At 46.7% G+C, this 27108-nt stretch overlaps 1 protein-coding gene across 6 annotated transcripts in view; it reads left to right on the top strand.

Annotated features, from left to right (window-relative positions):
- EVA1A (eva-1 homolog A, regulator of programmed cell death) overlaps nucleotides 1-27108 on the top strand; it is an 80467-nt gene that overhangs the window by 23258 nt on the left and 30101 nt on the right. For 3 of the 6 annotated variants that reach the window (XM_064481983.1, XM_064481980.1, XM_064481984.1), the window contains exon 1: nucleotides 10452-10700. The exons of 1 other annotated variant lie outside the window; for it this stretch is intronic. The gene's annotated coding sequence lies outside the window, so the exon portion shown is untranslated. Of the gene's footprint in view, nucleotides 1-905; nucleotides 1315-10447; nucleotides 10701-27108 lie in introns of those variants that run through there. 2 more of the 6 variants (XM_064481982.1, XM_064481985.1) reach the window with 2 other exon arrangements.

Raw genomic sequence — 27108 nt, forward strand, 5'->3', positions numbered from 1 at the left:
TCGCATTTCGTGTATTTTGATGCTCGTTGTAGAAGTGGTGTTACTCCCGTCTGACAGACAAGGAAACCAAACACTTAACTTGCTTTATCTCACAACCAGTACGTGGAAAAGCCAGAACTGAATGCAGATCTGTCTGAGGCCAAGGCCCTTATCTTTCATTGGTACCATCCTACCTACAACTCCCTTGAAATGAAGCTATCTGGGTGAAAAAAGAGGGGGAACTGCTTAACTAGGGACCGCGGTTTCTAGAGCATTTTAATCATAAACTCCCCACGGTGAGGGCATGATTTGGGCAGCCTCTCTGCGTGCAGACTTTCACCACTGCCTAGGATAAAAGCTAAACATTAACCCACCCGAGCACCACTTTTCTCCTTTTGTTTTTAAACCCCCATGACTCTCAGTGGCTTTGGTTATAGACCCTGTCTATGATTACTCCCTTTTAGACAGCTTCTGGGCACCGTGACGACATGTTTGGAAACACCATGGCATATTTGTGGTGATTAAACTTCACTGAGAAAATGTCTGGGTCCTAGGTTTCCACAGGCCCCGTGGCTCCATCATGGCCTGGGGTTCCCTATTTATGCCTCCGTTTGAGGAATCTCAAGAGAGTTCTTGGGCTCCTTCTCTTCAGCCTCAGAAGGGAGGGAAAGAATCCTGGCTGGGCATTTCCAGAGGGCTTCAAGGGGATCAAAGAGAGAAAAGCAAACACGGAGGGAAAATGTGCTATTTATTCTCGGAACAAAGTTACATTGGCAGCTCTCTCCTCCCCAGTAACGCGTGCTTTCCTGGAAGGATTATGCATGTGCCTGCTCCCCCCCCCCCCCCCCCCGTAGGCTTTAACCCCCTCTCGCCTGTGACCTGCAGCGTCTGTCTTCCACTGCCTCTCAGCCGGGCTTTCAGTTCTCTCACTGGCTGGGAGAGATTTAAAGAGATTAAAAGCACCCGTGAGAGAAAGCAGGTCAGCACAGCCGCTACAAGTGTCCGTGTGAGCAACCCAGGCCGGCAGTTCAACCTAAATTCGGCCCTGTGAGTGGCATTCCTGCACCACAGCTGGGAGGGCCCCAGGCATCTTAGGGTCTCCGTCCCCACGGAAAGAAGGAGGAGGCTTAAGCTGAAGGGAGGAGGCTGCTGAGTACGGGTGCTTTTCTTCCGGAGAGAAATCTCATTCATGTATTTTCTCAGGGGCACTTCTGCTCTTAATTAAGCAGTTGAACGAATTCACTGAGTACTGCACGGCAAGATAACTTATTGAGAAGCTCTCTTGTGTCTTTCTCTCTTTGTTGTCAGCGCTCGTCTCTCCTCTGCACCAAGAAGGTAGGAAAACTCTTGTGTGCCCTTGTCTTTGGGGGCCTTTTGGCTGCAGGGGTGAAAACGGACTTTCCAGGAGAAGACGACACCCTTACTCTTGGCTTTGTTTCGGCCACCTGTGCTCACTGAGGGGAACCGTGTGCCCTGTGCTGGCGCTGGAGTGGGGGCTTCGGGTTTCTGAGGGTGCACATCCTGACTGCAGGCTAAGGAGGTCCCTGAAAAAGAAAGAAAAACAAGGTTATTGAGGGTGCTCATGAAGTGTGACTGCCCGGGGCTTCCTTTCCCACAGCACTCCCAGTGAGGGCTGCTGAGGGGCAGGAGGAGGGGTGGGGTAGAGTAGAAACAGCTAAGCATTAAGGACTGTGGCCTTGAGAACCCCTGTGGAAAAATCCCAAGTCCCAGGGCTCAGAAGAACCCGCCTCCTGGGTCCACACAGGACTGGAAAATAAGCCTGGATGTGGGGACCAGTGCAGACAGAGTTTGGAGGGCCCTCTTTGCATGCTCTGACTTCACCAGGAACATACCCTTGACCTTGGGGAGGGGGCACGCCCCAATAAGGACTGAGGTTAAATTTCCCTATGGAGGGAGTAAAGAGCTCTGGGCAAATTAAATTCAGTTTAGAGAAATAAGTGTGATGGTTCTTGCACCCTAATCACCTACTGGGTACAAGGCACTGAGCCAAACTCTGGAGAACAAGCATCTACTGCCCTCACAGTTGAGGCAGCACGTTGCAGAGTTCACGATAAAGACATGTCACAGATGCCAGGGACCCAGAAGGGAGTGTTTCCTCTAATTAGGCTCAGGGAAACCTTTCCAGAATTGCTCACCTTTTTCCCCTGACTCTTTAAAGATGAATTAGAATTCCTCAGGGGAGGATGGGGGTGGAGTTGAGAACATTCTGTACAAAGATACAGAAGTGTGAAATAACATGACAGGTTTAGGAAACAGGAAGGAGGCTGATACAGCTGAAGCATGACAGGTTGTTACAGGATGGGTGGGGAAGTTGGGTGGGGAAGTTAGGTGGGGCCGATCCCGAAGGGCTTTGCATCCCATGCAAAGGAGTCTAGACTTTATCCTGTAGAAGGTGGGCAACTCCCAAAGGATTTTAGTGACATTAACAGATGCATTATTACGAAACAAAGCCATTTAAGGAAGGTCACAAAGGAGGAATGACCACAAAGATAAAAGAGATTCTGGGAGATGGGGAAATGCAGAAGTGAAGGGAGAAGATTTTGTGAAGCAGAAGGTGACCAACAGTGGACAGTGCTGCCAAGAGGTGCCGACACAAGCTCAGGGACAAAGCTATAACTTGCATTTTCTTTTTTTTTTTAATTGAGGTATAGTCAGCTTATGTTGTGTCACTTTCTGGTGCACAGCACAATTCTTCAGTCACACTTGAATGAATATATTCATTTTCATATTCTTTTTCACCATAGGCTACTACAAGATATTGAATATATTTCCCTGTGCTATACAGTATAAACTTGTTTATCTATTTTATATATACCTGCCAGTATCGGCAAATCTCAAATTCCCAGTTTATCCCTTCCCACTCCCCTCCCCTCTGACAACCACAAGTCTGCATCATATGTCTGTGAGTCTTTCTGTTTTATATATAAGTTCATTTGTCTTTTTTTTTTTAGATTCCACATATGAGTGATATCACATGGTATTTTTCTTTCTCTTTCTGGCTTAATTCACTTAGAATGACATTCTCCAGGGCCATCCATGTTGCTGCAAATCACATTATTTTATCAGTTTTGAAGGCTGAGTAGTATTCCATCGTATAAATATACCACAATGGTATCTTTATCCAGTCATCTGTCAGTGGACATTTAGGCTGCTTCTATGTCTTGGCTATTGTAAATAGTGCTGCTGTGAACATTGGGGTGCAGGTGTCTTTTTGAGTTAGGGTTCCCTCTGGATATATGCCCAGGAGTGAGATTGCTGGGTCCTATGGTAAGTCTAATTTTAGTCTTTTGAGGAATCTCCGTACTGTTTGCCACAATGGCTGCACCAAACCGCATTCCCACCAACACTGTAGGAGGGTTCCCTTTTCTCCACACCCTCTCCAGCATTTATCATTTGTGGATTTTTGAATGATGACCATTCTGACTGGTGTGAGGTGATACCTCATTGTAGTTTTGAGTTGCATTTCTCTTATAATTAGTGATATTGAGCATTTTTTCATGTGCCTATTGGTCATTCGTATGTCTTCATTGGAGAATTGCTTGTTTAGGTCTTCTGCCCATTTAACTTGCATTTTCTTAAAGCACAACTATTAACAGTTTTACTAGGCATGCTTCATAGTTCTAGTGCCTCATTTTTTAAATAATTAAAACTTCTCCATTTTACAGTAACTTCCTCTTTGTTAGAAAGAGACTGTTTTGTATGAACGATTTATTGAATGAAATTCTGCCCATGCTTATTTAAACTTGTTAGCCAAGATGAAAAAAGTAAAGGAGGTGTCAGCCTGGGCGTGACAATCTCCTTATGGAAAATAAAGGGAACAAAACAAAAGCAAAATTTACACTCAGCTATGTTTACGGCTTAACTGGTGAACACGTTTTGATTTAAAACCTATCATTAATCAGAGGTAATGTTGTGTTGGGCAGCAGAAACTGGCTAGAGAAATATTTTGATTTCCACTCTATTACCTCAAGCAAGATAAAGTGGTTGAGCAAAGAGGATTTCGACTTCTACTCTTCTGACTGGGCCTGTGAGGAAATGACTCAATGAGAGATAAGCCTCCACTTTGTAATAGAATAAAGACTTGCTTAATTGATATCTGTTCCTCATTATTTCATCCCCTTTGGGCATGTAACATTTTAAGAAAGGTAGGGGAGGTGATGAGCACACCGGAGGCTGGATGGGGCATGTACAGCTTAAGCTCCCTGAGCCTTTTAGTATTATTAAAATTTTTTGTACCGGTGCTTCCAACATCCTCTTGTAGTCCTCTGTACAGGTAAAGCACCCCATTCTGGAAAGGAAGAGAAGGACTGAGCATGTTAATTTCATTACCTACATCTGGAAACTAGAATGCAGAGGGGGCACAACTGTCATCACTGATTTATTTGGTTATTAAAGGCATCCATTAGGCCTTGTAAAATGTTGGTAAAAGGTTGGACTATAAATGAGTGGTGCTGCGTTCTTCAACCTTGGTGTCGAGGAGCAGGTGTTAGTAGCTAACACTATCGAATGACTAGTTCCATTTCATCGGGCTGTTGTGAGATGAATAAACTTAAATGCCACCTGGTTAATGACTATCCATGGGACTTAACAGACATCCCATTACTTTGCCAGGGAATGCAACGGCAAAAGTGAGAACATGGTTTAAAAAAAAGAAGGAAGGAAGGTGGGAAGGAAGGAAGGAAGGTGGGAAGGAAAGAAGGAAGAAACAAAGAAGCAAAGAAAGAAAGAGAAATTGTCTTACCTTTCCTGACTAATATTTTAAACAAGTACACATTTTTTTCCAGCTTACTTTTGTTAAGATGAATGAATATGAAATGACTGTAGGGCAGAACATTAAAAAAACAATTCTCAGCCTTCTGATTTTCCTAAAGTGACATCATTAGTGGTGACACACCGATGTCTCTGTCTGTGCATCTATTAGCCTCTCATCAGGCCATGAGGCAATTTCTTTTGTCTTTCATTTTTCGATTTACATGACTGCCTTGCTCCGACACTCCTGGAGATCATTTACTATTTCTGGAATTCATAACTGCTTGATGTCTGAAGGCGTCTTGTAAATAACAGTGCCATCAGAGAAGGGACAAGGATTCTGGTTTCAATCGTTCGCGTTTTCTTGGGGCGGAACCGGATTTCCTGCTCTTCGCCGTGTGGTGATGCCCTCTCTCACTCAAGGCTAAGTCTAGGGGTATTTGTTAGTTTGGCATCATCTTGACATGCTTTGGTCAAGAGAGAGATTTTTAATATCTTCCTCTTCCTGATAACTTTCGGCGATCATCCATTACTAAACCGAGAGCCTTACTATTTTGCAAGCTCCTCACCTGTCAGGACCCAGGCTTTGTCTCTGCATTTCCTACTGAAGTGGTTCTCTATCCTGACTGCACATTTTAGTTACCTGCAGAGGTTAAAAAAAAAAAAACAAAAAAGGGGGGCCCCACGCCTAGAAATTCTGATTCAGTTGGTCCGGTCTGGACCCCAGCTTGGTATTTCAGAATACGCCTCAGTGAGGCTTGGGTATAACTTGCAGCAAGGTTGCTTACGGTGTCTAGGGCAAGTCCCTGTGAAGAGCAGGTGGCTCCAGGAAATGGCAGTTAAATTGAAACACATTGGTAAAGGGGCTACACAGGGCCAGATGATTTTGGGAGAGGACATATCTGGACATACTTCACTGCTGGCATCATTTTTTTAAAATTTTATTTTATTGAGGTATAGTCAGTTTACAATGTTGTGTCAGTTTCCAGTGTAGAACACAATTTTTCAGTTATACAGGAACATACATATATTCATTGTTGCATACTTTTTCGCTGTGAGCTAACACAAGATCTTGTATACATTTCCCCGTGCTGTACAGTATAATCTTGTGTATCTATTCTACATATGCCTGTCAGTGTCTACAGATTTCTAACTCCCAGTCTGTCCCTTCCAGCCCCCCTCCCCCTCTGGCAACCGCAAGTTCGTGTTCTATGTCTGTGAGTCTGTTTTCTGTTTTGTATTTATGTTCATTTGTCTTTTTCTTTTCTTCCTTTCTTTTTTTTTCTTTTTTCTTTTTTTTTAGAGTCCACATATGAGTGATCTCATATGGTATTTTTCTTTCTCTTTCTGGCTTACTTCACTTAGAATGACATTCTCCAGGGACATCCATGTTGCTGCAAATGGCGTTATGTTGTCGGTTTTTATGGCTGAGTAGTATTCCACTGTATAAATATACCACCTGTTCTTTATCCAGTCATCTGTTGATGGACATTTAGGCTGTTTCCATGTCTTGGCTATTGTAAACAGTGCTGCTATGAACATTGGGGTGCAGGTGTCATTTTGAATTAGGGTTCCTTCTGGATATATGCCCAGGAGTGGGATTCCTGGGTCATATGGTAAGTCCATTCCTAGTCTTTTGAGGAATCTCCATGCTGTTTTCCACAGTGGCTGCACCAAACTGCATTCCCACCTCATGGCTGGCATCCTGTAGTACCTTAAGCAGCTCCTCATTTGGGGGTAAAACCACAGGGGCCTGAAGGTCTCACCTTAGCTCAGCTGGTAGCTCCGGTTTGTATTATGCTCTCCCCTTCGGTGCTGTGCCTAGTTTCCTCAACAGTAAAATGGAAGTAATCAGTTTGAGGCTGTATTTTTGTTTAAGGCAAAAACCAGCACCAGTAAAAATTTGCCACAGTGAGCTTTGTACGAAATCATGCAAACCCGGGTGGGAGTTTGGGAAACGGAAGCAGCAGAAATGTGTTTGGGGTCCTTGTCGAAGCTGATCCGTAGGGCTCAGTGATAATGTGGACTTAGGGATCCTTCCACCCAGGATCGCGACATTAGTGTTGCTGAAGAAATGCCACAGCCTCCCCTGACTGAGGCTGAAACTACCACTCCTCCTTCGTGCGGAGTGAAGGGGCTCTGAGGAATAGACCTCTCCTATGAGTTGGACGTGCTGCTTGGCCAGGACACCAGCGTGCAGGATGGTGGAGCCCTGCTCTTACCACCAGTGCTGTGGTAGTCCTGAACGCCCTGCAGGGAGGCCCAGGTCTGCTGGGATGCACATCAGCAAGAGTGCTCACACTGAGCTCGGTTCACAGCCCTGGGCCTGGAGCCACGCGTGGAGCAGCTACTTCAGGTGCTGGGGTCCTGGGATGAGCCTCCTTCCCCTTCTAACCCCTGCCCCTGGCTGCAGCTGGAGCTGCGCGCTCCAGTTACACACAAGGACTCCCTCCTGCACAAGGACTCCCTCCTGCCTGTGCCCCTGCCCGGCTCATCCTGTGTGGCTCAGACCCAGCTTGTGCTCCTATCCACCTCAGCCCTAAGTCCCGTGACCAGGGGAGTAGCTGCACAAGGTAGCCCCTGAGCAAATCCCCTGGCCCAGCAGAGGGTCTTAATACCCCTTCTCACATCCGATCCAAAGTCTAAATTGTTCTGCTATTATTTAATTATGTCCCCCCAGAGATGGAAAATACAGGCTTCCCTCTTTCATGATAGTTGTGCCACTAGTGATGTACTGGACCCTCTCATTTTGGGATAAATCTCCACAGTGCTTTTGGTTTCCCTTAACTGTCCACAGTTTATCTCTCCTCATCTCAGGCTATGGAGGATCAAGCCACACATAGTATCTTAGTAAAAGGCAATCACAGACAACTTACGGGATTGGTGGAAAACAGAGAGTTTTGATGATTGCATAACTGTAAGAAGTGAGTGGGACCTGAAATGAGGACTTTCCTTCCTATGGAAAGGGTCGTGGTGAATGTGGACAGTTGTGGTATTAAAATGTAGCACTTGAGAAACCTGGGTTGCTGGAACAAACAGATCTTCACTTCATGAAATCTCAGTTTTCTCATCTATAAAATATGAAAAACAAGAGTACTTAACATGTCAAGATGCTGTGAAGATTAAAAGAATTATATGTGTAAAGGACTGGTGCAGGGTTGGGCACCTAAGAGGCTCTTGTTAGTAAGTAAGGCAGTAAGTGCACACACATGCAACCATGAAGTGGGTAGCTTTGAAGAGTTCCTTCCAAGGCTTAACCATAGTCCACAGGTCTCCTGAGATAGCTGTTCTGGAAGCATCCATTTCTATAGGATTCTGGAGCAGTCACTCTGCAGCTCTTCCCTCAGGTTGGTTTCCATGCAAGGATGCATGCTTTGGAGAATGACCCCAAAAGGGCTCTCTGGCCACTTAGGTCCAGCTGCACAACCAGAGGCAGGGGCTGCCCTCGTGGCAGTTCTCACCCCTTTATATCTACGACTCCTGAGACTAGATGGAGTGCATGGTTCTACAGTACCTTCTTCATTATAGTGATATGAGGTGATCCTAAGCAGAGCGTTTAGCCCAATGCCTGGTGTGTACTAAGCCTGTAACAAATGTTGGCAGTTCTTAATAGTAGTAATTTTTAATCCAAAGCTGGGTCCATGGGTCAGAGTGCTTCCAAACGTCTTTCCTCCAGTTTAGGGAGCAAGCGAATAGGCTCTGGGTTGGGGCCAATCTATGGAAAGTCTCTGACACCTACTAACATTTGTGTCTTCTTTCTTTCTCTTCTCTTCTCTTTCTCTTCTTTCTTTCTTCCTTCCTTCCTTCTTTCTTTCTTTCTTTCCTTTTTTTGCTTTTCTTTCTTTCACATTTATTGAGCACCACCTATTTGTATCGCCGTTTGCTCAGCACACAATTCTCTGACTTCCGGTGTTCATCCATGGCAGTTACACTGGGCTGGTACAAATAGTGTTACGCCAAGAAAACCCACTTCTCAATACCACTTCTCTGTCTCCCTGCTGATAAAGCTGGAGAGTTAGGAGGAGCTCTGATCACGGCACCTTACAAGCCAGGGTGTGAAATCTGGAGTTAGTTATGTATGTATTTGACAGATAAAGAAACTGAGGTCTGAGTGCGGAGTATTTGCCCAAGTTCAGAGAGTACTCTGCTGGCCATCTGGGGCTAGAATCTGGTTCCCTGATCAGTTTAGGAGACAAGGGCCCTTTTCAGCAGGCGAGCTGCCTCTGTATGAGAGTGACATAACTAGTCTTTTATATTTTCATCTACACATAGGTGTTCTTTTCTGAAGAGGTGCATTTCAAAACTAAATGAAGTAGTTCTTGAATAAGTCTAGAACGGTGGTTCTTAGCTCTGACTGTATTAGATCATCTGAGAAGCATTTAAAAAAATATTGATCTTGGAGTCCTACACCAGACCAATTAAATAAGCATTTGTGGGAGCAGGGGCCTCAGACTGGTGTTTAAAGCTCTCCAGGTGTTCCTAATGTACAGTCAGGGATCCATGGTCTAATATGCAGTCACTCTAATATACAGTCAGTGGCCTAGACATCAGTGCTTTCAAAATTCTAATGCACATTTGAATTATCTGGAGATCTTATTAAAATGCAGATTCTGACTCAGTACATTAAGTGGGACTGGAAAGTTCCCATATCTAACAAGCTCCCAGTTCATGGTAATACTGCCAGTTCCCAGACCACACTTGGAATAGCCTCTCCAGAAGGTGCTCTGGATTCTGGTCATCCAGTGGTCACTAGTTACTCCAGCCAGAGGCCTGGAAATCACCTCTTTCCTTCATCCTCTCAATCCGCACCCTATCAGCTCTTGTCGATTCCACCCACTGCTCCCTGCAGCCCCTGTCCTCTCTTAATAGACTGGGCAACATTCTCTTCCATGTTCGTCCACCGTCACTCCCCAACCTGGCTGTGCTCTCTGCTAGATCGTCTCCTCATGGGGCTTTTTTGACTCCTTCTTGGCACTGCGCACGCCGGTTTTACTCTGTAGAAAGCTCTTCCAGGTCTTGACCTACCTCTTAAGGGACCACAGAATCCCTGGACCCCCGCTGCCCGCACTAGTCACGTATGACGACTGTCTGGGAACAGTATGCCCTTCTGATTCTTCTCTAAGTTTCCGGCGCCCAGCTGAGAGCCTATCAGCCTAACGGTTGTTGAATTTAAGAAAGAAAACCCCAACTCTGAATGAGCAAGCCAAACAAAGACCTCAGCTGCTCTCCTTCCGATCAAAATGAACATTCCTTTAAGATTATGCATCAGGTTTTAAACTCCCCACCTGGAAAAAAAAAAGTTGACCAAATTCAACAAAGTAAGTATTATTTCCCATAGTTTAATGGGAGCTCAAAGCAGGCGACAGGACAGGAAGGAGAGCATGGATGCTGGCAGCCGCTTGGGGGTCTGCTTCCAAACCTGGCTCGTCCCAGCAGAGGGAAGGGGTAGAGCTCTGGGCCAGGGTGGGGACAGCCGCCGGGGAACCCTCCAGGGCCCTGCACACGGTCAGAAGCGCCCAAGGGAGGAAGGAGTGCGGGAGCTCGAACCGACTCGATGCGGAGGGAGGCGCCGCCGCCCGCCGCAGCCAGTCAGGTTCCGCGTCTCTCCAGGGCCCACAGGGGCCGCTCGCCTGGGGAAGGGGGCGGGGGGTGGGGGGAGAGGGCAGGTCCCGGGCAGAGTGGGTGGAGTGGAGGGGGAGACCGAAGGAAATGAGGCAACCTTTTCCTCCCGCGGACTCGCGCTCCTCCGGCGTCTGCGGGGCTCGGCGCTGCCGCCCGGGACCCCGCGCCCCGCGCCAGCCGTGGCGAGTCCCCCGCTGGGATTTCTTCCCCAGGCGCCAGTGCCAGCCTGGTGGCGTCCTTCCCTTAGGGGTCGGCTCTGGTCCCCCGGCTCGGGCCCCCGGCGCCCGGACCTCAGACCCCGGAAGTGCGCGCCGGCGGTGCCAGCGAAGGTAAGCGGCGACGGTGAGCGCGCTCGGGGCGCGCGGGCGCCCGGCATCCCCAGCGGGCCCTGGCCTGGCCGCTTCAGCCCCTCTTCGGAAACACCGGAGCACTGCTGACCCCCTGCCCGGGTGTTCCAGGCTGGGTCCCCCTGGGAACTTCGCTTCCCAGCACTTTCTCTCTCCCTCTCTCTCTCCTCGCACTTTCCTGTTGCCTCCGCCCCGCGTTTTCTGGTGCCAACAACTCTCTGCTCCCTGCTTAAGCAGTCCGGCTTCGGAGAGCTAGAGAGCGAGTCCTTTACAAATCTCGGCGCCTCTCTCCTCCTCCGCCTCTGGGACCAGGGGCTGAGCATGCGGGCCCCGCGACACGGACTGGCTTTGACCCTGGCCTGCCGGGTGCGAACCTGCCCGAATTCTCCGTGGCTCACGTTGAACTCATTTACCTGGCTCCTTTTAAGCACTCAGCTGGCCACATGCTTTTGGCGACCCCCAGTTGACCCCCTGAAATCAAAGCGGATTGGGGAGTGAAAAGGCCCTTGGGGCCCCTGTAGCCTCAGGGAGACGCTCTGCTAGTGGAGAGGGGCGCCGTCAGCTCCTTGCCCTTCTATTTGGGGTTCCCAAGAATTGGAGTGTAGGGGTGGGGAGGAGCACTGGATATGGGACGCACGTGGGACATGGAGGTAACGAGGCTGGCTTGGAAGGAGAGGACAGCCAACCACTTCGTGCTAGCTTGCCATTTTGCTCTTACTAACTGCCTGAGTTCTCACATGAAGCCTCTGATTAGGAACTCCTATCCCTAGTTTCCAAACGGGCAAAATGACGTGCAGAGGTTCAGTAATGCCACCAGGGCTGTAAAGCTGAGAAGGGGCCCAGCCAGGATTTGGGAATGGGTTGCTTTGTAGTGCACATCCCATGCCCAGCCCTAAGGGTTCCTCTGTCCGGTCTGAGTAGGATCCTACCATTGGCTTATACTACGGGGGACTGGGCTTTTTCTATTTTGAGCAAATACATCTTGATTCCATTCGAATGCAGATGATTTATTTAGTACCTACTGTCCTCACAGTTCAGTGGTAAGCACTGATGTTTCACCTTTGACCCTCACTCTTTCATCCTTTCCCATCATCCATCCAGCCTGTCACCAAATATGTAATTCTTCCCCAAAAGGCTGGCTTGAGTCTCTCTCCGCAAAAGGCATTAAGCTTAATGGCTAAGATCCCAAGCCCTGGAGTGAGACCGTCAGCGTTTGAATCCTGGATGAGAACTTTGTGCAGCTTTCTGTGTCTCTATTTCCTCATCTGTAAAGTAAGGATGGGAGGATTCAAAGCAGTGGCTCTCAACTAGGATTTTGGTTTTGCCTCCCAGATGACATCTGGCAATGTCTAGGAACATTCCTGGCTATTAACATGTTAGTGGGGAAGGATGCTATTCATCTGATGGGTGGAGACCAGGGATGGTGCTAAGCGTCCTGGGATGCACAGGACAGCTCCGCACAACAAAGAATTATCCCACTCTAGTGGTGCTTGCTGACGATGAGAAACCACTGTATTAATTTATCAGTTGATGAAGAGCGCTGTCATTCCCAACTCTCATCCTCTTACCTGCTTCAGTTTGGCTGATCGTACCAGCCTCTGTCCCAAATCCCCCCTCATTCCAGTGCTAGAATTCTGTTGTTAAAACCACTGCCACAAATGATAAATGCTAGAGAGTGTGTGGAGAAAAGGGAACCCTCCTACAGTGTTGGTTGGAATGCATTTTGGTGCAGCCACTGTGGAAAACAGCATGGAGATTCCTCAAAAGGCCACAAACAGACTTACCATATGACCCAGCACTCCCACTCCTGGGCATATATTCAAAGAGAACCCTAACTCAAAAAGACACTTGCACCCCAACGTTCATAGCAGCACTATTTACAATAGCCAAGACATGGAAACACCCTAAATGTCCATCAACAGAGGACTGGATAAAGAAGATTTGGTGTATTTATACAATGGAATACTACTTATCCTTCAAAAATGATAAAATAATGCCATTTGCAGCAACATGGATGGCCCTGGAGAATGTCATTCTAAGTGAAGTAAGCCAGAAAGAGAAAGAAAAATACCACATGATATCACTCAAATCTGGAATCTTAAAAAAAAAAATACAAATGAACTTATATATAAAACAGAAACAGACTCACAGGCATAGAATACAGACTTGTGGTTGCCGGGGGGGAGGGGGGTGAGAAGGGATAAACTGGGAGTTTGAGATTTGCAGATACTGACTGGTATGTATAAAATAGATAAACAAGTTTATACAGCATAGCACAGGGAAGTATATTCAGTATCTTGTAGTAGCCTATGGTGAAAAAGAATATGAAAATGAATGTACGTATACTTAGATATGACTGAAGCATTGTGCTGTGCACCAGAAATTGACACATTGTAAACCAACTATACCACAAGTAAAAAAAAAAAAAAAATTAAAAAAAAAAAAAACCCACTGCAGGCCATGCTACTACACTGCCTTAATAACCTTGTTGGGCTCCCTGTGCTAACGGAAGGGACAGGAATCTGGGCGTGTTTTACAGGCACCAGAGATAGATCCTGTGCATATTAAAATTTGAGAATCACTGTCTTACAGAATAAAAACTAACCTCCGACGTTGGCATACGTGCCTGTTCACGCTGGCGTCGACTTACCTTCCCAGACTCACCTTATGACACTTCCTCCCGTACTATTCTCCTGGTGTTCTAGGTCTTGACTTTTTGGAATGCCCTTCCTCCTCCATGGCTGGCAAATTCCTCATCATTCTCTGAGACTACAGCTCAAGTACCCCTCTGGGTGAAGTGTTCTTTAGTTCCTGGAGATGGCTCAGTTCTGTCCCTCCCTGCTACCCCAGCCCCAGCCCCTTTTTTCTTTCATTGTGTCTCTTGTAGTGTTTACTGCACTGTATAAGGGATCCCCTGACCAGTCATGTGTACCTGGAACATAGTACAGTGCTGTGTTCACGGTGGTGGTTAAGCTTGTAGGCTTTGGAGTCAGGCTGCCCGTGTTCAAATCCCAGTTCTGCCATTTATTAACTCTGTGACCTTAAGCACTTTGACTTAGTCTCTCAAACCATTTTTAGTAAAATAGGAAGAAATAGTCTGCCTTCTCTACAGACTGTGACTGACTAATGGGATAATGATTGCTCATCATAATACTGAGTGCCTACTCTGTGCCAGGACATGGTTCAAGTTTGGCATTTTATATTTTCACTCATTTAATCTTTATTTATAGGACCATATAAAGTTAGTATTACCCTATTTTCCAGGCAAAGAAATGAAGGCACAGAGAGGCTAAGTGGTTTCCCCAAAGTGGTAGGCCAGGATTCACAGAGACATCCGAATTGCAAAACACACACCCTTCACACTGTGCAGGTAAAGGGCTTGAACCAGTGGTCCACATACAGTAAGTGCTCTGTAAACATGAGCTGGAGTTTGTTGTGTCCATTAATAAGAGGCAAAGTCCATTGGCTTTTTCAGCTGCACCACACTTGTGGTCTAAGACTGTGCCGTTATTTTTACACCTCCCGTTCCTTTCCCCTCCTCCTTGCCCCTAACCCAGTCTCAGAAGGACGAGACATTGGGGTCTATCTCCTGTCACAGCTCTTGGTCAGCACCAATGAACTTGTTGCTAAATGAAGTCTTGCGTGTGTCTGACCAGGGTCAGATCAGCATTAACTCTTTGGGGAGGGGCTCATGGAGTCAGCACACCTGCCTGGAAGAGAGAGGTGCAGACTTAGGGTCAGGAGCTACCTGACTCCGGCTTTGTCGTTTCTAAGCACGTGCCCTTTGCAGCGTGCACCTAGCGCATAAATACTGGGTTAAATTAATCAGCGGGTGTGGGATGGATGGATGAATGACACCAGCTGGGTCTCCCATCTTATACTTGATGAGATACAGAGTATACTTTCTCTCTATGTGTTATAAAGAACATTTATATATTAAAGATAAAACTTAAGGATTTAATGACTCCTATGGAATTTTGGAAAGCCAGGTTTGGGACCTGTCACTGACCCCCTGTCTGAGTCATGTGTGACATTGGATGCTAGGTTACAGTGGATCACTTCACCGACTTGGAGTCTTTTGTTTCCCTGAATGAAGCCCTGCTTTTGGAACTTGAACCCTTTTCTTGCTGGTCCATTGGCTGCTTGCTGCATAGGCCAGACCTCCTTGCACGAATACTTGCACATTTGTGTGCTCTGGTTTCTTTCACAGCTGACCCACACAGCTGTGACCCCCTTGAGTTTGCTTGTTTTGGTCTGTTGTCCCCAAAACTTCAGTGGAATGAGGTTACTTGGTGTGTGCAAGGCCTTGCAGTCTTGTTAGGGGTCACAGAAATCCTCTGATAAGGCTGCTTTCGAGAATGGAGCAGGGTGAGAATGTCCCCACTCATTAACACGTTAGCGACCCCTCAAGGCCCCTGTAGCACTGCCTTCTCCCTTCAGACCCGGACTCTTACTGTCTTCTGGCGTTATCCCCTTTCCTGGGTCACAAGTTGACTGATCTGAGAAAGGTTCCCCCAGGGTGCTAACAGTTGGAGCCAGAGTCTGACCCAAGATCTTTGGGGCACCACTTGCATTTTCACTGAGCCTTTTAAGGCCTGATCCAGAAGATGAACTAGCCCAGGAGAGGGTGTCAGGCCCAGCCCCAGATTTTCAGGCCTCTGGTGCCATCCCCTTGCTGCCATGTTGGGCGGCACCTCTTAGCTGACCAGCAGTCCGATTCCCAATGACGCTGGCTCCTGCTTGCGTGTGGAGTTCTGCGGAGAGGTGCCTCACCCTGCTTAGGCCTTGAGCTGTGTTCGCTGTGAAATGCCCCTGCACTATTTGACTCTATATGATGCCCTTTTAGGTTCTGTAAGAGGCATTTAGTCTAGATTGGACCATACACGGTGATGGGATCTTGAGGAGTGAGGGTGGGTTTGGAATATTTGTGGGGGGAGTAGCTCTGTGCTGGTGCCAGAGACACAGCCATGAGGAGGACGTGCTCCTTATCATTAAGGTCACAGTTCATGATGTGTGATGGACACATAAGCAGGTCACCAGAGTATGATAAGTGGAATGAAGAGACCTGAGCAGAGACCTGGGAGCTCAGAGGAGCCAGCCACCACTGACAGACAGGAAGCGGCACGTGCCTGGGATTGAGCCCGTGGAGGGTCTGACAGATGTGTGGGTGTGTGGTGACTGGGAGGCTAGAGGAGGTGGTGGTGATGGGCTGGGCCTTCTAGCGGGATCTGTCTCTGCGTGTTGGGAGGCAGTGGAGCTGGCAGTTAAAGCTCAGGTGTGCTGAGCTCTTTGGTGGCTCTGCCTCCTGCTTCCTCCGGGGGCAGTGGAACCAGAGCCCAGGGGCTGGGGGAGGGACACTGTCTCCAGTAAGCAAAGAAACTGCAGTCGCCAGGCTGTGCTTAGTGGTTGTGGGTGGTGGTTTTGTTTTATTTTATTTTTCAAAGCCCTAGCTGATGAACCGTGTGGATGGCCCCTCCCAGGTCTGGGCTTTTGAACATTACCTTCAGAGATCCAAAGGTCTGTATGAATCGGTAAGTAATTGCTAGTTTCTCTGGACTTAGGGAGAAAGAAGGGAGAGAGACTCTGGACTTTGAGATGGACGAAGAATGGAGAGAGAGTGAGAGACAGAGGAAGAGAGAGCACACTTGATTGACTGATTGATCAGTTCTGTTTTACATAAAATCAGCATGAGACCCAGATCAACTATCAGGACTGACACATTTCCCAGGAATCACGTTCACATTTACAGCCCTTCTCTTTGATCCCAAAGTCTTTTGCCAAAGCTCACCACAGGTGATGGGTACAATATGCTTGTTGGCTTCTTTAATCTATTTATCACTTAGTGACCCCCTGGCACGTAGGAGACACTTAGTAAGTGGTAAATAAGTGCATGAATGCCCTAGGTCACATCCTGACCTTCAAGGTGCTGACGGCTCAAATGGGGAGAAAGACAAGAAAATCAACATAGCGCAGTGGAGTAAATCTGTGACAGAGAAGATACAGGTGCAGAGGAAGGGGGTCAGGGAACGGAGGCCGAGGGAAGGGACATCTCCCTGCGGAACACCCTTCCTGCAGGGAAGGTGGTCCTGTGGGTGGTTCCTAGTGGTCAGTTATAATAGGAGCACCTGGTGTAGGTACCGGAGCCCGTGCTAAGGGATTTACATGCCTTATTGCATTGATCCTCACAGCCATCCTCTGCGGTCGTATTACAGGAGGAATCAGGATCCCACCACAGGCAAAAGGCAGACCTGGGACCAGATCCAGGCCACCGGCCTCCAAAATCTTCACCGTTGCCCCAGGCAGTGTCAGGATGGTCATATTATTATCAGAGATGCTTTTAGAAAATCTAGTTTTCAGAAAGGAAACCACAGGTGTGCGGGTTGCTGTGGTTCAGGTGAGAACGGTCATTTCCTCCACGTTTTTCCCCCTTTCCCTCTCCCCGCCCTGATGGCTGGGGCCTTGCCTTGTTAGAACTTAGGGCCGTTAGAAGCTCTCTGCTCTGGGGATCAGCACCTCTCTCTTCCTCCTCTTGCCCCCTCTTTGATCATCTAGGCAGCATGCACTTTGTCCTCCAAGGTGAGAGGACGTGGAAATGCTGCTCAGCAGGAAAGTAACCATAAACTTTTGAAGCAAAGAATGAATTTCACAAAACAATCTGCTGAAATTTGAGCCTCTCCCCTTTGTGCCCTTCTCTGCCCTGTGTCGTTCAGTTGGTCAGCAGCAGGAGGGAATTGACTTCAGGGGGGCCTTGTTTCTGCACAGGGACCCCTGATCAAAAGGGCCTCCTTTTAAACGTGTCTTACCCTAGGGACCTACACAGATACAGCTGGCTTGTCCTTTTCCTCACTCACCTTGACAAGATGGGCCACAGCTGCCCACGCAAAGGGGCAGGAAGAGCGTCTTATTGGAAGACACACGTGTTACTTCCCTGAAGTTCCTATCGTGTGTTTCACTTGGCTGAGCAACGTCTGATGTTAGTGCACTTTGAGGACCTCCTGAAAATACGGAAAACAAGGACTTGGACATTTAGAGTCTGGAAAAGACACACATGAAAGTGGAGAGTGTCCGCGTGGATGGCCTGTGTGCTCACAGAAAGAGGTAGCTTGGTGGCCTCGGTTTGTCTGCTTAGCTCAAGCTGTGTTTACTGACATCCCCGTGTGCCAGGCGTAGTGCTAGGCCCTGGGGATGCGGAGATGAACGAGATATACTTCCTGCCCAAGAACTTCAGAAGTCCACTGTGGAGACAGGGGAATCAGAGGTAGTGATGAAGCATTTTGTTGTCCATCTCTCTCATTAAAGGAAGATCTCAGAAATCAAGACATACCTTTTTTTTTAATCAAATCAATTTTTTAATTGAGTTATAGTCAATTTACAATGTGTCAATTTCTGGTGCACAGCACAGTGCTTCAATCATACATGAACATACCTATATTCATTTTCATATTCTTTTTCACCATGAGCTTCTGTAAGATGTTGAATATACTTCCCTGTGCTATACAGTATAAACTTACTTATCTATTTTATACATACCAGTCAGTATCTGCAAATCTCGAAATCCCAGTTTATCCCTTCACACCTCTCTCCCCACTGGTAGCCACAAGTCTGTGTTCTGTCTGTGAGTCTATTTCTGTTTTATATATAAGTTCATTTATCTTTTTTTCTAAAGAGTCCACATGTGAGTGATATCGTATGGTATTTTTCTTTCTCTTTCTGGCTTATTGCACTTAGAATGACATTCTCCAGGGCCATCCATGTTGCTGCAAATGGCATTATTTTATCATTTTTGAAGGATGAGTAGTATTCCATTGTATAAATATACCAAATCTTCTTTATCCAGTCCTCTGTTGATGGACATTTAGGGTGTTTCCATGTCTTGGCTATTGTAAATAGTGCTGCTATGAACGTTGGGGTGCAAGTGTCTTTTTGAGTTAGGGTTCCCTTTGGATATATGCCCAGGAGTGGGACTGCTGGGTCATATGGTAAGTCTATTTTTAGTCTTGAGGAATCTCCTTACTGTTTTCCATAAATGCTGCACCAAACCGCATTCCTACCAGCAGTGTAGGAGGGTCCCCTTTCTCCACAGCCTCTCCCGCATTTATTGTTTGTGGGCTTTTGCATGATGGCCATTCTGACTGGTGTGAGGTGATACCTCATCACAGTTTTGGTTTGCATTTCTCTGGTAATTAGTGATATGGAGCATCTTTTTCATGTGCATGTTGGCCATTCATACAAGACATATCTTATTGATTCCTGAATCACTAGAGCCCACCGTGAACTCTGGCATACTGTAGGCGCTCGGTCAGTGCCTGCTGCACCACTCTAAAATTCAGTGCTAGAGGCAACTGCAGAGTGCTGTAGGGGTCCAGAGGAGGGACAGCTAAACTCGGCCTTGGCAGGAGGTGGATTCAAGGCCGTCCAGGAGGCTGAGGTGGAGGCATCCAGGCTGACGAGAGGAGGAGGGCATCGTAGGCGGAGGGACCGGGAGGAGAGTGGCATGAGCAGGGGAGCAGGCGTGGTGTGCTCCAGGCGTGGTGTGCTCTAGGAATGATAGACAGGTACACGTGGTTGGACAGAAGGGAGATAGATCTCTAAATGGGCAGAGTGGTGCACAAGGAAAAGCCTTGCTAAAGAATGTGCTTTTCATTCTGAAGGCAACAGGGAGCTATTACAGGATTTCACACAGAGGAGAAACTTGGTCAGAGTTTCCCTGTAAAAACAGATCCTTCTGGCAATAGAGTAGATACTGGAAAGGAATAAGACAGGTGACAGGAAGACCAGTTAGGACACCGTTGCAGTTTAGAGAGCAGGAAGAGGGGCTTGGAGTCAGACAAACCTCAGTCCACATCCCAGCTCCACAGCACATTTGTGTGGCTGAGGTTACTTACTGAGTGTCTCTGAGCTTCTGTCTTGCTCCTCTAAAAATAGGAATGGATGATCCCCTCCCTTGTGGATGGTTGACTGTTGGGATAATGGACAGTGAAGTATGTGAAGTGTCCACTACAGTGACTGATCCATAATTGGCATGTAATAATAGTGGTGAATATTATTTTTAATATCATTGTTACTTATCCAGATGAAAAAAAATATGAGGTTCTATTTAAGTCACTGGTAATAGGAGTGGAGAACTGGGCACAGACTCAAGGAACATTTTGGCAGTAAATCGACAAAATTTGGTGGCTGTGCAGGAGTCTCAGATGATTGTGGGATTTCGGCCTGGGCAACCAAGAGTGAGGACAGTGGGGCTATTCGTTAGGAGAGGTTATGGAGTGGAGAAAGAGGAGGAGCACTTGCAGGAAAAGGTCGTAGCTCAAACTCAATTGGAAGCATCTTAGGGATAACCCGGGAGACAAGTCTGGTGGGCCATGGTTTTGTCGGTTTGTGATTCAGGAGAAAAATCTTGAAGAAGATCCAAGGGTAAACTCTTAACAAGAGGTAATGAAGTCATGGCATAGTTCAGGGGCGTGCAGAGCATGGGAAGAGAAATTATAATGGCTAATGCTTACTGAGTGTGTACTGTGTGTTCTAAGTACTTTAAGGGTATTAATGCCCTGAATGATTATTGCCAGAGAAGACTATTATTATACCCACTATACAGCTGAATAAACTGAGGCACCAGGATGGTAAGTAACTTGTTCAAGGTCATACAGCTAAAAGTAATGGACATAGGATTTTAGCCAAGGCAGTCAGGGTTCGAGCCTGTGCCGTTAGTGTCTTTGCCAGACTGCCTCTGAGAGCGGAGCGCCTGGGGGGCAACACTGACCTCTGAGGGAGGGGAAGGAGAGGCTCTTGTGAAGGCCACAAGGGTAAGGGCTGGGCAGAAAAGGAGGATACGAGAGACTAGAATGTAGGAGTTTCCAGGAGGGAGGAATCAAGAGCATCAAAGTAGATGGAAGTCCACTGAGAAAAGGAACACCCATGGACTTGGGGATTAGGAAGCCACTGGTGACTTGCTAAGAGGGGTGTGGAGGATGAGATGGGTTGAGGTGAGGAGGCAGAGAGACTAAGCATAGGTAAGTCTTTCCAGTAGCTTGGTTATAAAAGTAACAAGAGAGAGAAGATGGTAACTAGGGGTACTAGGTAGAGGGAACATTCTAAAGATGGAGAAGACCTGTCAATATATACAGGGAGGGACAGAGCCAGAGGAGGCCCCACAGCGTGGCCACAAGTGTGCTGTGCACACTGGGAAAGTATCTCTGTGTTCATTTTTCCTTTTTAAGTGCGTTTTTCATACTTCTCCCCGTGTTCTGGACAGCTTCCACGCTGATGGTTAGGAGTCCCTCAGGAAGCCCCTGATAGGTGCCTTAGCTCTTCAGCTTTTATTAGGTGGAGGAGAGAAAATTTCTCTCACAATGCCCAGTGGTTAATCATCATCACATGCTGTTAAATCCAGACCATCTCAAATTCATGTACAGTACATTATCTACTGAACTTGAGGAGGAAGAAGAGATAAGCAAAGATGAAACACCGTTGCTTGCACTGTCACGCTGTTGGCGTCTGTAGTCTTGCTTGCTTCTTGTAACAGCCGTTGAGAAACTGACTGCACTTACCCCGGAAGGTCTCTGATACCCGAAAGCCTAAGATACATGTAAGGCTGTCAAAGCCCAGCCGGGCGCGCAGCCTTTGGAGGTGACTCTGCTGGGCCGGCACCGGTGCAGAATAAACCAGTTTTTTCTGATCCTCCGAGTCGTGCTGTCTGTCTCTCCCCGCCGGCTGAATTCTCCCATTACAAATTTACTTTGAGATGTTCTGAGGGAGCACAGTGTGCTGGGGCTCCCCATCATGCGTGGGGAATTGGTGTCTGCTCTGTGGACACTAGAGCAGTAAGAATGATGGGTGACGCAGAGCCTTGAGAGGAAGGAAGGTGACTCAGAGCACAGTGGGTGGGAGGAAGGGAGGGGACACTGATTTTGAACTGGACGTGAGACGTATGATCCTGTGCGCAGAGGGAAAGGTGATTGGATAAATCTATAGAAGAGAGTTGCTTGGATTTTATAGGAAGTGGAAAGCGTATTTTATAAGGAGGTTTGCTGGGGTGACAGCCTTTTGCTTAGAATAAATCTGGATGATTTGACTGTTGCCCTTTGAGTTCTTTGTCATGGAAAAGACTGGCATTTCCTTCTGAATGCTTTGTTACCAGGTTTAAAGGACAGGTCCAGCAAGCTTTGAGAAGAGTTATTTATTTAAATCTAAAGACATCCTCTGGGTTTTAATACACAGGAGTCTTTTGTTGTTCAGACCAGAGGTAGATGACACAGAGGGTTAAAAGCTTGACTTAAATGAGAACTTCAGCTGTGCCTTGGCTCCTGGTGCTGACATCCCTGAGGCTCCAGGCTGGAATTAGAGTTTGACTGCCAACTTCATAAATTTGCCTTGGTTGAAACGGTGTCTTTGCTCTTCTTGGAAACATCTCGGTGAGATGTACACACACCTCCACAGAAGGCCTTTGTGGATGGGGCGCTCTCCCAGAGAGACACCGTCCGGAATCAGAAAGGCCACACGGGAAATGGCCTTGGGATATTTCTTTTTCCACACAAAGCAGCAACTCAGCTGAATTATTTGGTTGGTCTTGAGTTTCAGGTATTAGGGAAAAATGAACAATGCAACTTTCAAGAGTCACATTTTGAGCTTGAAGAGTCCCTCAGTCCTGGAGGACACTGGATGAGTCAAGAAGGGGTCATTCCGGCCGAACTCCCTCCTCACACCTTCCCACCAAGGTCTCTCACCTGGATGTGGGCATGGCGTGGAGTGCCTTCAGCCGGATGTGTGTGTGATGCACAAACAGGACTCTCTCCTTAGGGACAGACAGAAGTTGAGGTGGCTCTGCCCACTTTTCTTTCGTAGACAGTGAGGACAGGGGGTCCCTCTCTAGGAGAGCACGGCTGAGACACTGCGTGGCTCAGTGAAAATGTGGGCTCAATGATATAACCTACGTGTGGCTTTATTCCAGTCCCGTGGGGTCTGAATTTGTGCTCAGGGGAAAAAGCTGTGTAAATGTTCCACACCGATTCCAAGAACTGTTAAACAGGGCTGTATACACACATGCTCCGAACACCCACATCGGAGCTGTTACTGCCGCCGATGCCTGTCTAGTCTTCTGGACCATGGGGGTGCCAGGGGGTCTGAGAGGCAGTGCCTGGTTTGCTCAGAAACTAACAGCTTTGATTCCTTAGATTTCACTGGCATTTGATTTATTAGTAAAATCTTTGCTTTTATTTTTTCATTCATCCAATCATATGTTCACTTAACAAATTGAACTACTATGTGGCTGGCTCTAGGCCGTGCGACGCTGATGTGGCGGTGAATCCAGCAGTCTTAGTTCCTGTCGTCTTGGAGCTCACTGTTATTAGGGGGCAGGCATTAAAGAAATAAACACACAAAGAAATGCATAACTGCAAACCATGGTAAATGCTATGCTGGAAAAGAATAGGGTGCTCTAGGAGGGAAAGAGAGAAGACCGCTTAGCCTGGGGTGTCTGTTGAGGAAAACAGGTAGGTAGACCCACACCTACTGTGTGCCATGTGCCGTTTGTTGGTGGGATATTGCTTCCATGGAAGAAGTGCTCGGCCCTCGGGCAGGGCTGAGGGGACCACCCTACAAGGCTCCATAAAGGAAGGAAGATTTAAGAAGAATCTTAAAGGTAGAAGTTTCTTCTCCTTCTTCTTTTTTAAATGTGAAAAGGAAGTAGCATTTTTCTAGGTGAAGAGAATCTTGTGTGTTTGCAGGACCCTTATTCAGCAAGGATGGAGTTCAGCCTGCAAGTAGAGCAATGGTGAGAGCTGAGTCAGGAAGGACTGACAAGGGCCAGCTAACACAGCTTGGACTTTATCCTGGAGGCAAGTCACTGGCCGGAGTGATGAGTTGCCAAGGGGAGTGTTCTAGGACAAGTTACTTAGGGTGCAGCAAGCTTTTTCTGTAAAGGACCAGATAGGAAATATTTTAAGCTTGGCAGGCCATAGAGTTTCTGTTGCAGCTCCTCAGCTCTGCCACTCTAGTGCGAAGCGACCACGTTTGATACGTAAACAAATGAGCGTGGCTGTGTTCCAATAAAACTTCATTGACACAGACAGGCAGTGGGCTTGATTTACATGCGAGCTGAAGTTTACCAATCCCTGTGCTAGAATGATAAATCTAGGGACTCACTGGAGACTGCATGGGAGAAAGGGAGAGAACGGAGGCAGGGAGGCCACTTAGGAGCCATTGCTGTAATTCAGGGGAAGAAAGAGGGGGCCATGAGGAGAAATGGTTTGTGACATGGTCCAAGATATTTATGACAGAAATACATAACCAATTTAATAGGAACATATCGAGTTATTTCTTTAGTGCTCAGTGGACTGATTCTTCCAGTGAAGAAAAAAAATTGTGGACATTCAGGGTTTGTGACTCAGAACCATGTGCACATCCTGAGAGGTCACCTGTTGGTCACAAGAGACCATGCTGTGTGCATTATATAGATTACCCCCTAGCTGAGCATAATTCTTAATAATTCTTAGGAATATTAAGTTATATGTACTATTTTCCAAACTGAAGTTTGGAAATGCTAAGTCAAATGACATATGTCACGTAGCTGGTGGAGCTGAGGCTGAACCCTGGCATGGTGTCACAGCCTGAGCCGTCCCTAAAATGTGGAGTCTTCTCCCCACCTCACGGGGTGTGACCTGAAGCCCCACTCTGTAGACCTGTGCAGCTGTCTCCTCTCTCTCCTTTCTGTCCGTCATAGGGACCTAGCCAACCCTTAAAGGTTCCCAGTTAGCCTCTGGCACAGCAAGGACTGAAGCTGTGGTTTAGCTGTGGAACCTGTTAGGTATGAGATTGTTCTTCTGTGTCTGACAAAGGACATGCAGCAAAACTCAGACCCCAATCTGTAATTCTAACCTGATGTTACAGTTTGGAGAAGACAGCGTGGTATTAGGTTATGGGTTAGGGAATCCCTGAATTTTAAGTGTCTGGATTAGAACATTGTCTTATTCACTGCCTAATCACCCAGGAGATGTTTGTCAAATTCAGGAAATAATACCTGATAAGGGAAAACTTTTAGGCTTTAACCCTGGAGGTTAAGGTTAGCCTTTGAAAGGACAAACTTACAATTATGGTCAAGGAAATCAATTCAGCTACCATTCTCCCCCACATTGTCTACTAACCCATGGATCATTACTTTAGTGCAATGATCAGGTTCCGTAAGAGACAGTCTCTGCATCGAATATTTCAGACAGGAATTTAGAGACAGAGAAATATCCAAGAAAAAATGAATTGCATCATTCATTCAGCAGTCCTTTTGGTGAGACCTGTTGGTCAGGGTTGGGTCACATGGGGCACAGAATGGCAAGGAGACCTTTGTTTCTTCAACCCTTTCCTGGTCAATATATTGGATTTCTCCTATGTATTGAATGACACAGTGATTTTCAATTTTTTTTTAGCATTAAGAAATCTTATATGGAATATTAATGAATAAAAGAGAAGAAACCAAAATTTTGTTATGTATATTATTATTTTATTTGATGGTTCTAACTTATAACATGCAGTTATGAATGAAAACAATGAGGCTGTGACGATGAACATGAAAATTCTAAGCTGAGGGTTTGTGACGGCAGCTGTGGCCTCACAGCCTCCTCTCTGTCAGTGAGCCCCTGTGTTTTGTGCTGGCCGCACAGCCTTGAGAAATTATGACAGCCAGACATTCAAAGTGATAGCGCTTTTAACCAGAATACCTTGCAGATTCAGGTTATTCTGATTAAAATGGTCCAGAAACTTGAAAGAGGAATATGGGAAAATTTGGTTTTAATGTTGACTCATTAACACTATGTAACAATTATTTGCAGTCCTCAATTATAAGGGATCTAATTGAAAGGAATAGATTTTTCAACCAATTCTTCTCTTCCTTTGACAGAAATACTTCCCCAAAACATATTGTGCCATTCGAAGATGCTAATTATGTTATTAAAACTATTTCAAGAAACTTTGGTGCCTGTTTCTCTTTAGTAATCACTTGAAGACTTTAACACATCAAAAAATATTTAATTTGGCATGTTGAGTCCATGGTCCATTTGTCATTTGATCACGGACACTTTGGCCCTGCATTGCGGAGCTGGTCTTATGTGGATTTATAAAAGGCTGCCAAGCACTCTAAGAAATAAAACAAGCACTACAGCTACCAATGTTAACACAGTGCAGCAGGTCATGTGATTACTTATTACCGTACAGTTTACTGTTGTATCATTGTATGAGCATGCACTCAGTGGATATCCGGGAGCCTTGCCTGGCGTGTAATAGAACGTGGCCCACGAGAGCCAGAGTGGTGGTGGCATACTTGTCCAGTTTCACAGCACGAGAAGACTTGCATAGATCTGAATCGTTACAGAAATTTTCGAAACTACAGTTTCCCTAGTTAATGACATATCTACATGTGTTGAAACATATTCACAGTTTGGGCAGGAGAGCCTTTATTCTGTGATTGTTCACATTTGGCATCTCACACACTAAGTGTATCTGTTTAGGGTTTAAAAACTATTTTAAAAAACATAATTTGAATCAAACTGCTGTGGAACCCTTGAAACAAATAGGTGTATTGGAGTGTGGTGTAAGACAGGTGTGGTTTCCAGGAAGCCACAGAACTGACTTAGGGGAGCTTCCCTGTTAGAATCAGCCAAATCGGCCTCAGGGCTTTTCGCCTCCCAGGTGCTCAGCAGTCTGTATGCGCTGGATTGAACTGGACTGGATTGGATTGGATTGGATTGGATTAGATTGGATTGAATTGGCACAGAGCAGATCCTTGTGGCTGTGGACTGGCTCCCCCTGGTGGGGAACCATCAGGAAGGTCCCAGGTGGAAGCTGCCCACCTCCTCAAGGATCCACACAGCTCCTGCCAAGGAAGGCTGGCATACCTCCTACCCAGAATTTCCCTTTTCTCCACTTCCCTGGAGGATTGCCCTGGGTTTCCTGACTCTGCTTTGTTTTTGACGTATCCTTCTGACTTCCTCAGGGTCCTTGTGCCTATGGCTCTGGTTTTAATAATTATAATGGACTTGGAAGTCAGCTTGGGACTGGGAGGCCAAAACAAAAAAGAATGAGATGATCAGGACTGCTTCTTGTTCCCATTTGTGTGTTCCTTGGTGGGGTTTTGTTTCTGTGAGTTCTCCACACTTGCAGACGCTTCAAATACACTGACCTTGGGAGGCCCACTAATGGCAGACTGAAGCCTTTGCTTGAGGAATACTAGTTAGGAATAAAATGCAACTGGACTGCCTTTTTAACGGCCTAGACTGAGGATCCACAAGCCTGCCATCATGTCCTGCTCCACTTACAACTGAGGAAAGCACACAGGATTTGGTCAGAATTATTCAAGCCCGTGTTGGTTGGCTGACCAACAGGGCTGACATTCTTTTCAGGTCCAATG

The sequence above is a fragment of the Camelus dromedarius genome, chromosome 33 (assembly GCF_036321535.1).
Source record: "Camelus dromedarius isolate mCamDro1 chromosome 33, mCamDro1.pat, whole genome shotgun sequence".
NCBI lineage: Eukaryota > Metazoa > Chordata > Mammalia > Artiodactyla > Camelidae > Camelus > Camelus dromedarius.